The sequence below is a fragment of the Coptis chinensis genome, chromosome 3, assembly GCF_015680905.1.
Source record: "Coptis chinensis isolate HL-2020 chromosome 3, ASM1568090v1, whole genome shotgun sequence".
In the NCBI taxonomy this organism is placed as follows: domain Eukaryota; kingdom Viridiplantae; phylum Streptophyta; class Magnoliopsida; order Ranunculales; family Ranunculaceae; genus Coptis; species Coptis chinensis.
The window spans coordinates 73,833,886-73,847,873 of record NC_141458.1 but is presented as its reverse complement, the minus strand read 5'-3'; the positions used below and the strand labels follow the sequence as shown (position 1 = coordinate 73,847,873).

General features: G+C 37.1%; 1 long non-coding RNA gene and 1 pseudogene across 1 annotated transcript; one reads left to right on the top strand and one right to left on the bottom strand.

Annotated features, from left to right (window-relative positions):
• Window positions 1-933: 933 nt before the first annotated feature.
• On the top strand, window positions 934-1,685 carry LOC147510759 (uncharacterized). The gene is made up of 4 exons (XR_015216877.1): window positions 934-1,042; window positions 1,159-1,185; window positions 1,290-1,412; window positions 1,585-1,685. It is a non-coding gene; the product is annotated as an uncharacterized LOC147510759 (long non-coding RNA).
• Window positions 1,686-3,376: 1,691 nt separating this feature from the next.
• Window positions 3,377-4,943, bottom strand: LOC147510758 (cyclin-D3-1 pseudogene; annotated as a pseudogene).
• Window positions 4,944-13,988: the final 9,045 nt, after the last annotated feature.

Sequence of the window (13,988 nt, the reverse complement as noted above, 5' to 3'; positions counted from 1 at the left end):
ATGAAGATGATGATGAAGTTCAAATACTAAATGATTTAGTTGATACAGCTGACATTCCTGAGGAAAATATAATTGGCAGTTCTCGAAGTAATGAGGCGGTTGAAATTCAAAATGAATATGAAGATATGATGTTGCAGCTAAAGTTGTGGTAATAGATAATGATGATGATGATGATGATGATCAAGTTGAAGAATTTGATCGTGATGATAGTGATATATGGTCGACTCTGAACCGAAGTCAAGAGTATTTGTGGGGGGACACCCTATGACAGTTGTGAATGATGGTGTAGGGGAAGGTGATATTGATTTCGAATTGGAGGGAATGTTGGTTGATGTTATGGTGTTTGGTGCTGAAGATTTGAATTTTGAAGACCTACATCAAGGATATGATCCTCTGTGTCGTTCTCATAGTCCAAAAATCCCTACGAATCAAAGTGAGGTTGTAAATCCTTGTAATTAGGGCACCACAACAGAAGGGCTCTTTTGCAGCGCACCCTTTTGCCACGCTAAAAATTTGTTGCTAAAACACATATATTGCAATGCCAGCTAGCGCTGCTAAATGTCTTCCGTTCCATAAGGCCTGACTTACTTGCATTCACATATTGCAACGCCTAGACCGTGACAAATGCTTGCTTTTATTATTTTTAAGAAACAATAACAAATATTTTTTTTAGGAATTTTAGCATTGGCAACGCAGTTGTCGCTGCGACAATACATGGAATTATTTGCAACGCCGTATTCATTGCTATAAGCTTTAGTCGATTTAATATTTACGGTTTCTCAATATTTGGTATATATTTGTTGCGGCGATTGTGGCGTCATAATTGGACTCTTTCAATTTTCACAGCCTTCTTTGCGGGCTTTCTTTTAGGTTTTGGCTCGAACAAAATAACAAAATACTGAAAATAGAAATAACAATAGAATAACCAAAAAAAAAAAACCCTAAAATCACTTCTTCTCTCCAACTGCTCACTCCCCTCTTTAGTTTCTTCAGCAAATATTGCTATTGCTAGGTGGCTTCAATCTTCCACCCCCGAATTAAGGTAGTCTTCTTCTACATTTAAGATAATTCATATAAGCTTTCCATATTTCGCAATCTATTTTTTTTTCATATTACATATTAAATTTTTAAAAAAAAAAACTTTGTTTTCGGTTCTAGGATTGGGATTGGTGTTTTGATTTTAAGGTAATCTCCCACAACCAGAAAAACGTTAGTTTTGATTTTGGGTTTGTTGAAAGTTCCAAATTTTTTTTTCGATTAAAAGAATCCGTTGTTTCACGTACAATTAGATTCAACCGTCTCTGCTGGGGCAAGGCCGGATCTGGGACCACCGAAGAATTCTCTCTTGGTCTCATTGCTGGTGGTCTCGTCGATGGCAGCATCAACATTTGGAATCCCCTCTCTCTCATTCGGTAGTCTATCTCTCAATGCCTTTATTATTATGATTTTTATATTACCATCAACCGATCCATCCATTGTTTTCCTGTTATATCGGGATCCATTTAGGGTTTCTTCAATAACAACTACAAAATTCATTCCTTACTTAATAATAATTAATCAATTAATAAACGTTTATCCCTGCAGTTCACAGGATGTTGACCGTTCTCTTGTTGGACGTTTTCCAAAGCATACAGGCCTTGTAAGTTTTTCATAACCCTGCCTACATCATCCTCTCTTGATTTCCTCACACTTTTACTTACCTCTGGGCTAAAGGTTCGTGGTCTCGAATTCAATACCAATTTGCCAAACCTTCTTGCATCCGGTGTTTGAAGGAAATCTGCATTTGGGACCTGGCAAATCCAGCAGAACCTACTCATTTCCCACCACTCAAGGTAACAAAACAACATTATTTCTCAATTGATGCATGCACTATAAGATTGACAACAATTTCATCTTTGTCCGATTTTTGCCGTCTGAAGCTCAACTTATTTGACTCTTTTGTACGTAATGGAGTATCTAGTTAGTTATATATTAATGGCAATGAGCTTTACCGGAGTGGCTTATAGGGTTTCGTATAATTTTTCCATATCCTTATGTCTTAAACCTAGGTAGATCTTCTAATCCTGACAAACTAACTTGCAGAGCTACACTGCTTATTGGATCTAAATGTACAAAATGCCAAATTCTATCTATTATAGAATTCAAGGAGAACCAATTTAAAGCAAATTTGTAAAGAAAACGAGAATGAAATAAACAAGTAGTGAAGGAACCCTAAGAATGAAGAGAGAGAGAGAGAGAGAGCATTCGTTTCTGCGTTTGCACTGTTACTCATCAGCAGTCCTTTTTATTCCTTTTCACCCAAAACTTTGCTGTATATACCTTTTAAGTCCCCTCCGCCACTGACTTGCAAAGAGGAGAGTTATGTTACTGTTCACCACACCCAGAATTTGTTTGTTCCTATACCTATTAAGTCGCACCCCATTTGCTGAGACTACAAGAATGACAAATTTTTCGTATCATTCAGAAATATGGACTTTCAAATTGAATATCGTTCAAGTACAATATGGGAAATTTTCAGCTAGGCTCGGCATTTTTGTTTGTCTTTTTTATGTTTTGTGTTTTTGTTTTTGGGGTGCTTTTGGGAATTTTGTTTAGGCAACTAGAGTGCTTTAGGGAAACTGTAATCACCCTATCATCAGATACTATTGTTACACATAGTGCTTTTAACTATTATTAGTTGTTCAAAGGTTTACCACCACTTGGTCAGTCGTCAATAACTTAGCTTATGAACGTGCTATTTCTAGTAAATTTTAATGGAATCGGTATCTTCAAGTTGAACATGTTGTTGTTCCAACCGAAGTTCGACCTCCTTTTCGAAATGATTACCGTCGAGATGAAACGCTTGCGATTTGACAAAGAAATATTGTCGAGTGTTGGATCTGTGTTGGATTTCATTTTTTTCATGGAATCATAAGGTCCACCATATATTAGCATCCACTTCTAATAATGGTACCACAGGTGAGAAAGGGAAGACATTATCATTTCTGTATATTGATAATTGTGTGTCGGGCTTTTTTTTTTTTTTTTTTTCTTTGAATTCTTACTAATGCATGTTTTCATAAATAAGAATAATGGTGAGACATAATAGTGTACTATATCAAATAGTTCATTCCCTCATCATCCTTTGTCATTCTTTTCCAAGTCAAATGCCACACATCTCTCGCTTTCCAATCTCCCTCTTCTCTTTATTCTCTAAAACTAGTGATGGTGGGAGAAGTTTCCAATAATTTTCTCATACATGTGAATTAGGATTGGCTAGAAATGCAGAGATGGTGAAATTTGACTTGCACTTGAAGAACATATATGATGAAAACCACAATTCTTAATAGCATGGATGCTTTGGTAGAATAAGAAATAATAAGAAAAGAAAGAGTGCTTAACGAGGACTAGTAATGACATCGACGCGAACGACATTGAAAGAAGACGATGGCATCCGGAGCTCCCCGGATTCTCGCTCTTCTTGAACAGACACTTTGGAGAAGAAGATACTGAAGAACTCACTGCCCACGAATCGTTCGAGCTATCAGAGCTGAAAGACGCATCAATTACTCCATTTGGGCTGCTAGGTTCAAACTGATACTTGCGCTTACGAGTGCAGCTCACATTCTAGTTCTCCTTGATATCTCCTGAAGTAGAGTCCAAGATAAGAGCACTGCACTCATCCAGCTTGTCCTGATTGATTTTAAGGATATCCATAAGCTGGTTCTGATACTCGGTGGGATTACAAGGTTCAACCTCCTTGATAACATGCAGCATTGTTGCAGTAGCAAGTACGAAGGAGATAACAAACGGACCTCGAATCAAAGAATGACGCATTTAAGCAAACGCGTTCACATCTCTTCATAAACTCCCAATGAAGATTATTCTTCAATCCAAGCCTCCTTATTTTGTGATCAAGAAATGAAAGTGGTGTAACTTGATTCATCCTCCAATGAAGAGTAGAAAGTACCAGAAGCTCCATTCTCTGAATAGTTTTAGCTTCAAACACATACTTTGTTTCTTCCACTTGCAGATCTAAGAGAAGGGGAACTTGGGTCTCTTCCACCTTAGCAGCAACAGAAAGACAAGCTACAGCAGCAAGTTGAGTCATCCATGGCTTATCTTTCTGAAAATGAAGGCTTGACATGAATCTATCAAGATAGTTAACAGCAAGAACTGCAGTGAGTGCAGAGAAACCATAGTGTGTGTCAACTTTTAACATCCACTCAACAGCTTCTTTACGAGCTAAAACAAGACTTGAGTCAATATCGAAGTTACTTGTGTTAATAAGAAGATGGGGTTCTTTTTCTTTAGAAAAGAGTGATACAACCTCTTCATCTTCCCAAAACAAGTCTTGTTCTAATAAGAAAGTAGTTGGGTTTGTTGTTTCATTAGTAACATTACTATTCTCACACTCACTCTCTTCTCCTTCTTCCAAACGTTCTTCTTCACAGTATAGTGCATCAAGAAGATAGAGACGGTGCTTGCTTGATGATTGTTGTTGTTGTTTGTTTTGAGGTGCCATCTTCTTCTGGGAAGAAGAGGTTTAAGGCTCTATACATTATAAGCCATACAAGGTTGAGCAGCTTACACACTCACACATCTTCTTCTCTCTCACACTCACTCTCACTCACACATCTTCTTCTCTCTCACACTCACTCTCACTCTTACTCTTTTTCCTCTGTGTCAGTTTAGTTTCAATGCATATTATTTATTTTTGAATATGGCTATACCGTTGGTATTTCAGTTGTTTGGGAGTTAAAGCGGCAAAAGCCAATGATCAGGCAAGATACAAACTTGTGACTGGAAAATATATTTGGCAAATTTTCATCTTATGTTCCATTGCATGATTGGTTGTGATCTTTGTGTCATTAACAACTTTGCGGATTCAAATCGAAGATGGTGCTCAATTTTGCAGTGGAATCCGGATGTTGCCACACAACTCATTGTTGCATCCGATGACGATAGCTCACCTTCTCTTATAGTACGCTTCTCTTGACATTTATCTTATCTATGACCTGGTTTTCAAGATTCTGTGTACTTAGCTTGGTATGTTTCTCTGATCTTTACCCACAGCTTTGGGATGTGAGGAATACAATATCACCAGTGAAGGAGTTTGTGGGCCACACAAAAGGTATGAGACATCACTGTTTCATTTTTATTATTTATTTTTTCCAATTAATTTAATTCCAGTGGCCTACTGGTAAGGACTTGGGAGGTTGGGCCCATGTTCTAGGGTTCAATTCCCGCCTTTACTTGGGAAAAGGGAATTTAAAGGATTAGGAATAAAGTTATACTATAAAAAAATAAGTCTTGAAAATATTGTCGTCATATTGATATGCGAGTTAACCTTGGATGGCTATATATGTATACAAAATTTCTCTTGCTTTCTTTCTCTCTTTCTTCATTTATATTTTTAAGTCAGTTAAGTTTTTATTATGTGTGTTTTCCTTGGCTGGTAAACTTGGGTGCTTTGTTTTAATCAAAATCTGGAATAGCTATTTCTGTGGCAATGTCGAGTTCTCTTCATATAATTGGATGTGTTTGTTTCAAATAAAAACATCTTGACCATATTTATCCAATTATTTTCTACACCAGGTGTAATCGCAATGTCATGGTGTCCGATCGACAACTCTTTTTTGCTAACCTGTGCAAAAGACAATAGGACTATTTGCTGGGATACAATCTCAGGAGAGGTGGGAATGTTTTGACTGGCGTTCATATTTAGTGCTACTTCTTTTTTGACTCTTCGTTATTCAACCATTTGTGCTCCTAGATTCTTGTTAACATTATTGTCCGCACTTGGCTATAGTTTTCTGATGTCAGCAATATTGGCTTTGTATTAAATTTGGTGCAGATAGTATGTGAATTACTCCTAGAACCAACTAGAATTTTGATATTCATTGGTATCCAAAGATCCCAGGGTTGATATCAGCGTCCTCTTTTGATGGGAAAATTGGCATTTATAATGTTAAGGTATGGACATTCTACAATGCATGTACAACTAGTTTTTGGAGACATTGTTTGACAAGGCTTCAGCCGAGTTTTATACTTTTATTTGCATATTGCCAAAGAAAAATAACTGGATTATTAGAATTAGACATTTTGCATGCTTGATTGAAGGTTGTAAAATAACCAGATTGTTAGAATTTTACATTTTGCATGGAAAATTGAAGGTTGTAAAATGACTCGAAGAGACAGGAAGTCGTCCCTACTTCATATTAGCATTCGACAAGTTAGAACCCAAAAAAGAAAAGATACTAGAAATAGACAAGAGGACAAAACCTGAAAACCCACCTTTTATTTTGAGAATACAGGAAGCATCCCACGCCCGATACCTTTACATCTGACTCTGCCATCTGTTGGAACTACTTTTTGTAATTGAGCTTGTTTGCTTGATTTACTTGATGTTTAGCCTTGCTTATTTTATTGTTTCATTGGTGATAATTTTATGACACAAGGTTTTTTAATGGTTTGGCATTTACATGTACAATTTAGTTCAAAATCTATTAGCTTTTGGCTATTTTTGTCTTCTTATTTGATCTGTGTCTTCATGAATGTGATTGAGTTATAACTTTGATAAGTTTTTTCTAAGTTTTTGGCTATGGGCACCAATTTACTCATATAGGAGGTGCATAGTTTCACATACATTGCCAACTTGAGTGTATTTTAGGTTTATTAATGTTTCTAATAAATTTACTTAAGTGATTTTTTTTTTAATTTGTTGTGCTAAATTGGTCGGCCGCCAGAAGTAGTAGAATCAAGAAGAAGCTTCGAGTGGATGCTGCTCAAATTAGCATGCTATAGACATTATTTGTGGAATTTTAGTTTTGAATAATTTGTCTAAATTTAGTTGAGCGTTGTTAAGATTATGTGAGATGATGTTTTTTTGCAAAAAATAGTTATGTGAATTCTTTAAGATCTTTTGTATTGAATGATTTAGCATTACAGATGTGTTATATAAAAATTGTTTTGGGCAGGATTATGTAAATGGAAATATATAGGTATATGTATGAATTGCACAATCTGTAATGTTAAATGCGTCCCAAATAAAGCGTGTGTTTTTCTGGATTTATATCATTCGCAACAATTTTAGTGTAGCTAAAAGTTTTGATTCTACCGTAACGTAGACATTTTTTGCCACACTTGGTGTGTGGCTAAATTTATAGGCGTCTTTTGCCATGCCAAATGTTCAGCTAAATATTCAAACTTCCCGCACTGTGTAGCCAAATATTTAAACTTTTCGCAATGGAAATAGTGTAGCAAAAGGTTGCCTTTTGTGACGCCTAGTTGTGTAGCTAAATGTATCACTTTTGCAATGTCATCCTAGTTGTTACAAGCTCTCTTTTGCGACGTCAAGCGTTGCAAATAGTTTGAAATTTTTTTGCAATTAATTTAATTTTCATAAATGAAGTAGCAACGGAATTAGTGTATTAGCAGCGCCCACAAGCGTCGCAACAAACTAAGAACATTTGCCATGCCACTTTTGGCGTTGCATTTGAGAATTTGAGACGCACTTTTTAGCAACGCCTTTGCAACGCCATCTGGTGCGTTGCGACAGATCTTTTGCCACGCTCAAAGGCACCTTTAGCGATGGGGTATGGCGTTGCTAAAACCATGTTCTGTTGTAGTAGGGGTTGAAGTTTGTACTCCCTAAAGTAGGTCAGCATTTCACCACTGAGATGATCTCGTGAAAGCCATGAAATCTTATGCAATTGCACACATGTTTGATTTGCGTCGTTGCAATACTACCTCCCAGAAGGTGGTAATGAAGTGTAAGGCAACTAACTATCCATTTCATTTGTATGCAAAACCTGCGACTAGGTCTGATATGTGGGTTGTTATAACTTTTAGAGATGCACACACTTGTGCACAAGAGAAGGTTGTTTCAAAAAAATTCACAAGCAGACGCAAAGTGGGTTTCATAAATTGTTATGTCCAAGCTTAGGGACAACGAAGAATTTACTACAAAGAACATGCAGCTGGAGGTGAAACACTCACAACTAACTGATGTGACATATAAAGTTGTGGGAAGAGCTAAAGAAATTGCGTTAGAAAAGGTCAGAGTACTATTGTAACTGTCAGCAACTACGAGGGCAATTGGTAGGAATATGTAAGGTCAAAGTATTATTTTTAGTTTGGGTATACTACGAAGAGCATATATTTTTATACTAAATAATTGGGCAACTTACCACAGGCGGATGCAGGATTATCCAATAGAGGGGGATCACTATTTCTCACTACTATTTTTTTTTTTTTTTTTTTTTGGGGGTGAACAGTTACCACTATATATTTTATTTTTGAGCAAAGTTAGGGGGGGCTATAGCCCGGGTCAGCCAACTCTTGGATCTGCCGAACTTACTCATTTATTATCTTTTCGATTAACTTGTAACTGTCATGGCGTTAGAAAAGCTAAGTGAGTTGTAACTGTCAGCAACTAATAAAGTAAATGCTAGGCTTATGTAACCTCAGTTCGTCTATTTTGTTTCAATGTACATAAGGGGAAACTTCAGCCAATCATACCAGATGTTGCCAAATTATTTTAAAGAACTGAAGAAAATTGATCTAGATTGCCACACTGATATAATAATAACAAGCGAGCACAGGTTTGAGTGTTTGTTTGTGAGCTATGGTGTAACTATTCGTGCCTACAAAAGGTGCCTTCATCCATTGATTATGATCAATGGAACTTTCATGAAATGTAGATACAAGTATGTCATCCTAACTGCTCTTGGTGTTGATGAGATAGCCATTCCTTTCCAATTGCAGTTGGTGTAGTCCCAAAAGAGAACAATGAACATTGGGATTGGTTTCTTCAAAAACTCAGAGATGTTGTAGTTGGTCCTACAGATAAGTTTGTTATATTATCAGATAGGCATGCAAGCATTCTCTAGGCCGTGCTAAAAATCCTTCCAAATGTGTTCCATTACTTTTGTGCACAACATATCTCTAACAATGCCAGCAAATATGACACCAAAGGGAGAGTAAAAGCCGCAGCAAAAACTTATGATAAAGCTAACTTTGTAAGAATCATGTGCTGCATTTGGTGTAGCGATAGTAAAGATTACAGAAAAATAATAAAGATTCCTAAGGAACAGTGGTCATTTTCCTATGCTAAACGAGAAGGTATGGAATTTGTTATACAAATCATAATGAGAGCTGGAATAAGATGATTCTGCCGGAGCGAGATATGCCAATTACATATCTGTTAAATGGTATTCGATTGAACATTATGAGGCACTTTTATGACTATCGGTTTATAGCTTCAAAGCTGAAGACAAAGCTGACAAAATTAGCTGAGGATGTAATCATTTCCTCTCATTATATCAATCGGTCGTTCATTACAATAAAGGCTAGTGAGTACGTGTACTCGATTACTAGCAAAGAGCGCACGATTACAATTGACCTAATAAATAAATGTTGTACCTGTGGTTTCTTCCAACATGTTGGTATTCCTTGCAGCCATGCGATGAAAGCGATTAACGATGCTTGGTTCTGTGTGTATGACTTCTGCTTGCCATGCTACTTAAACAAAACGATGATGGATACCTATCGAGAGAACTAGACACCTTTGAACTGTAAAGAACAGTAGCATTTGGGAAGTTACAAAATCATGGTTCATCCTCCCACAAATAAGGTAATGCCTAGCTAGACCCAAAAGAAGAGGAAACGTTTTAAAGGGGAGGGTGTTCCAATGCAAAGGAGAAGGTTCAGCCGTTGTGGTGCCCTTGGACACAATAGAGCAACATGCTCTGCTTTAACAGATAAAGCTACTTTGATTGACTTTTCAGTTGGGATTCTGCCAGATTTTACCAACAAAGACTTCATTTGACTCAACCATCAACTACATATACATGTTATGCCAACAATTCCGCTTGTTAAGTTATTTGGATTTTCATTGACCTTGCAGTGACTATGTAAGTTTGGAAATCGATATAATGGTATTTTGATGTTTATAAAGTGGCAGGTGCTTTGTCTCTTGAAGTTACCAATAACAGATAAGATTCACTATGTAAGGTACCAAAGAAATAATATAAAATTAATGCAACAACATACACTTATTCTCTAACATCACTAACACTTCCTTCAATTTTCATTGTGACTGGTCCATTAATAGTAACTTTTAATTGTCCATCTCCAGCCGATGCTTGAGAAGTTTTGCCAACTAGACTGACAGTTTGTTCATTCTGATCACTTCCTCCCCCTCCTAGATCAATCCAAATAAAACCCCACATAATTGAGTCTTGCATGAGAGATGCCTTTGTCCTAAGATCCACTCATGCTTACTCTTACCATACCTCATACTTTTTCTATAGCATCTAGGACACTTATAGTTTGCCCACGGACAACTGGATTTCCAATGATCAATCACTTTCCCCACAATTGAAACACTTAGGATTGTCAGTTGAGGGTGTACTATCAATAACTCATTTGCTAGATCCTTTACCAGCTTTCATTTTTAATTGGGAAGAAAAAGATATGAGAGAAATGTTAAGGGAAAATGGCAAAAGTTGTATTTATAAACACACATTTTCCTGCCAAATTGCTCCCGCTCAAAACAATTCCTGCCAAATGTTTCCCGCCAAAACTGGACTACAAATCCCAATCTAAAATGTAGGAACTGACATCCTAAGATGTATCTTCTATCAGCAACATGCAATGTATAATGTATAAAAAAAATGATTTCAGATTCAATTTCGGATAATCCCAAAAAACCTTATAAAATAACAAGTAAACCAAAACATTCCGTTTATCAAAACGAAACACTAAAAATGAGACACGTAAGTTCAAAAATATTAATTGACGTCTTAAATGGCATCATATGTCAGCAATTCACTGTCCCCTAGTTCTTTTCTTTAGGTATGTTCTCCTACTGGTCAGCAGACCCATCTTCACCATTTTCAACAGTGTTCCCATCCTTCTATTCACCAACTTTAACATACTTCGCTTGTTCTAGGGCAATGTCAACTCGGTTGTAAGTAGCATGTTCACTATCTGTAGCCTGTACCTGACTTCTAGCAGCATGATGATGACTCTCTTCATCTTGGTCAATGTCGAGTTGGTTCTTAGTAGCAACTTCAGCATCCTTGCCCACTTGCTCACTTCTAACTGCATCTGCTTGACTCTCTTGCTCTTTGTCAATGTCCACTTGGTTCTCAGTAGCAACTTCAACATCCTTGGCCTCTTTCTTAGTTCCAGCTACATCGGCTTGACTCTCTAGCTCTTGGCCAATGTTCACTTGCCTTTCAGTAGCATCTACAACACCCTTCTCCTCTTGCTCACACTGAAGGGGATCATTGGTCCTCTCTTGCTCTTGGCCAATGTCCACTTGGTTGTCAGTAGCAACTTCACATTCCTTCCCCACTTGTTGATATCCTTCTTCAAAATTGCTTCCATCTTGCTGACTTCCTTATGTCAACCTCTTTTCGAATTCTTTGCTCTTCTTAGCCACTTCATCTGGATTTAATCCATAAGAGATAATATCCATTCCAATCCTCAGCCGCATTCTAAATGGTTACATGTCAATATGGTTTACCCTCTTAGGAATACCTCTGAGAAGACTATCTGTAAAGGCAGGGCAATACAACCCACAACTGTTGAAATCTGGTTGTTGTGTGACATTAACAAATTCACGAGCCCATATATGATGCATTCAAATCAACAGTTGAGCTTGGATCAACACACCTGACCACATAAGGAATCATTCCCTCCAAAGCCAGTTGTTCATCAAAATTTGGTTTCCACCAAGAGAATCATAGGTGCACACTTTCAACTCTTTAAAGTTAAAGACATCAACAATCCAGTAACTACCATGAACTTGAAGAGCACTCCCTTACCCTTTAATGGGTGCGGTTGATTTCTATTCCTTCCTTCAAAGGGGTCCAAATACTCTTTAACAATTTCATCTGTATGTTACAAATCATTACCCAGTCTCTCATCTGGGCTTGCAGCTCGAAAACTTGGGTCTTATAGCTTTTTCTTGAATATCGAATACTCTCTTGATGAATTTCTACATCAAGAAAGTCATGATGAAACTTATTAAACTTAACGAAGAATAGTAAGTAAGCTTCAAAAAAAAACTTAGTATTGAAGCATAGAAAACTTACATCAAAGTAAACATCCTCCACAACAGTATACACTTCTTCTGGAATGGCATGTTCCTTATAGTACTACTTATACCACCTGATCAATAGCTTAACATATAAGCTGAGAACCTAGAAAAGAATCATATAGTAATTAGTAATAATTAACTTTATGTAGTATTTTGCTCTGCACATTAATACATAGTTGCTGATAGTTGTAGAGAAAAATACTGATAGTAGATTCATTATCTCACCATCCACCCACTGTCTTCCTTGTAATGAATGAAAATTATGCACTAAAATGACTTGATCGTACCCAAATACGTACTCTAATATTCGGAGAGCTCTATTGATCCTGCTTCCTAGTTAATTTTTTCCAATAATAATTGAGAACATTTACCTCACCTACGGTAGTTGTTTTCTTATGAAAGATTGATGACAGAGCAACTTTGATTAATGAGTCACATTTTTTTTCCTATTTTCTCTTCCCATAAACTATTACTTTCTCTTCCTAGTTTTTTTCCCTCCTCCTTCTAAGACCACTCTCTTCATGTTTTCGTATCCATTTCCATCTCCATTTCAATGTGAATGAGTACCACATCAGGGGCCTCCAAATCACCATCATCATGCTGACCCACACTGTTCAGAACATCATCAACAGATACCACAACATCTTCAGTGCTTGCTCCTTCAGATGGTGATAGGGCTGGCAATTCGATTATGTTAGTGAGCTCTGCACTTCTAGTGAATAAAGAAGTAAAACTGATTTTTTCCATTTCTCTATTCAGGACTACTTCTCCATCAAGATTAATTAACAGGAGGAAATACTAAAGTACAAGCCAAAAGAGAGTAAAAGGGTACATGGTCAAGCATTGCAGATTCAACATAAGGTACTATAGCAGTCTCTACCCCCACCAGGTCCTTCCCACCCTCTTTATGAACAGATTCTTGGCCACCCTCCTTTGCATTCTCCTCTAGCTCCATAGTACCCTTTAACACCTCCATGTCCATAGAGTCATCACTAGGCATTTCATCCTCTTTCCCAATAACAGTTTCCATCCCCTCAGATGTTCCCTTTGGTATGTCCTCACTAATCTCTTACAAAACACTTGCAGCAATTGACTCAGAATCGTTTTGCTTTCTTTGTTGTTGTTCAACATCTTCATCTTCATCTAAATCAACCTAGATCAACTTTCTCCTTTGTTTGGGTTTCTCTTCTTCCTTAAGCTTAATCTCCCGCTACCTTGTTCTCTCAATGATTTGATGTTCTTTTTTTTTCAAGTTTTGCCTCGCTAGCCTTTATAGCCTTATCTTTGCTTGCCCTTGATGGCTGAATTCGGGAACCACAACCTTTGACCACTTTCCTTTTCTTTATTTCATATTGAGTAGGTATATCTCCCAGAACTTCACGGCTTTGATCCTTGTCCAATGCTCTTTTTCTTTGATATGATGAATGAGGAGAAATATCAAAGGTAACTTTCTTAGAAGATGATAAACTCCCTTTCTTAGGTTCTGAGTCAACCTTCTTTTGGGTAGACCTTGTTGGTGTTTTCAGTATAGCATCATCATCTGCATTGCTTGCCTTCCTTGACCTTCTAGTTCTAGGTCCTTTCACAACCTCAACCTCTAAACTTCTACCCCTTATTCTATGTCCTTTTACACCCTCAACCTCTAAACTTCTACCCATTGTTCTAGGTCCTTTCACAACCTCAACCTCTGAACTTTCCATACCACCTTTCAACCCACCATGAACAATCTCTTGAATTATTGTTTCCATGCTAGTCCTTATTTCACTCTGGAGTTTATCCCCAACCACCCTAACCTCCTCAGTAATATGTTTTAGATTAATCAGAGTACATAACAAAGCATATAATTAAGATCCCACTTCACTATTTGTAAAGCACAACAGAAAAACAATAAGTTGTT